This window comes from Carlito syrichta, unplaced genomic scaffold (assembly GCF_000164805.1).
Source record: "Carlito syrichta isolate Samal-C Ts95f unplaced genomic scaffold, Tarsius_syrichta-2.0.1 Scaffold226450, whole genome shotgun sequence".
Classification (NCBI taxonomy): domain Eukaryota; kingdom Metazoa; phylum Chordata; class Mammalia; order Primates; family Tarsiidae; genus Carlito; species Carlito syrichta.
In genome coordinates, this window is record NW_007170546.1 from 98,310 (window position 1) to 99,332 (window position 1,023).

A 1,023-nucleotide genomic window follows, 5' to 3' on the forward strand; every position below is an offset into this window, starting at 1 on the left:
TGATTTGCATTTCTCTGATGATTAATGAGGCTGAGCATTTTTTCATGTGTCTGTTGGCTGCTTGTGTATCTTCTTTTGAGAAGTGTGTATTCTTGTCTTTTTCCCATTTTTTAACGGGGTTGCTCAAAGGTATATATAGTCATTATAGCTACTAATTTTTAGAATTCAGAGATATTTAATGCTAAAATAGTCATACATTGTCTGTGTCTTGCAAAATGCACTATTCATCTGCATTCCTTTTTTTATGGTGCTAATTTTTAAATAGTTTTATTTAAATTGCACTTTCCACTTACAATACAGTGCTTACAAAGTGCAATGTTTTTTCCTTTCCCTGTGCACATGCTCCATATTCAAGAATTAAGAATGTCCAGTAATTTACTATAGCAGCTCAACTTTAAAAACTGCCACAGGGTTTGCTACTATTTGGAGTCTTTCAACATTAACTCTGTGGAACAATGCTGCATCTATACTTGGGCTGCCTTAATCAACCTCTTCGATGGTGGGGCCTGAGGAAGCACCACAAGAGGGAGGAGCTCCACCACCAGGGAATCCCCCAGGCATTCCTCCTGGCATGCCTCCTGCATGCCTCCTGCACTCTGGTACAGTTTGGTAATGATGGAATTGCAGACTTTCTCCAGCTCTTTCTGCTGGTGTTCAAATTTCTCCTTCTCTGCAGTCTGATTCTTATCAAGCCAACTGACAATTTCATTACACTTGTCAAGAATCTTCTGTTTGTCCTCATCATTGATCTTGCCTTGAAGTTTCTCATCTTCAACAGTTGCCTTCATGTTAAAGGCATAGGATTCAAGTGAATTCTTGGATGATACTTTGTCCCTCTGCTTCTCATCTTCAGCTTTGTACTTTTCAGTCTCCTGGACCATACACTCAATGTCTTCCTTGCTCAAATGACCCTTGTTATTAGTGATAGTGATTTTGTTCTCTTTTCCTGTACTCTTATCCACAGCAGAGACGTTGAGAATGCCATTGGCATCAATATCAAAAGTGACTTCAATTTGAGGAACA

At 39.1% G+C, this 1,023-nt stretch overlaps 1 pseudogene across 1 annotated transcript; it reads right to left on the reverse strand.

Moving 5' to 3' along the window:
- Window positions 1-480: 480 nt before the first annotated feature.
- LOC103253377 lies at window positions 481-1,022 on the reverse strand (annotated as a pseudogene). The gene has a single exon (XR_002481570.1). The product of XR_002481570.1 is annotated as a heat shock cognate 71 kDa protein pseudogene (transcript).
- Window position 1,023: the final 1 nt, after the last annotated feature.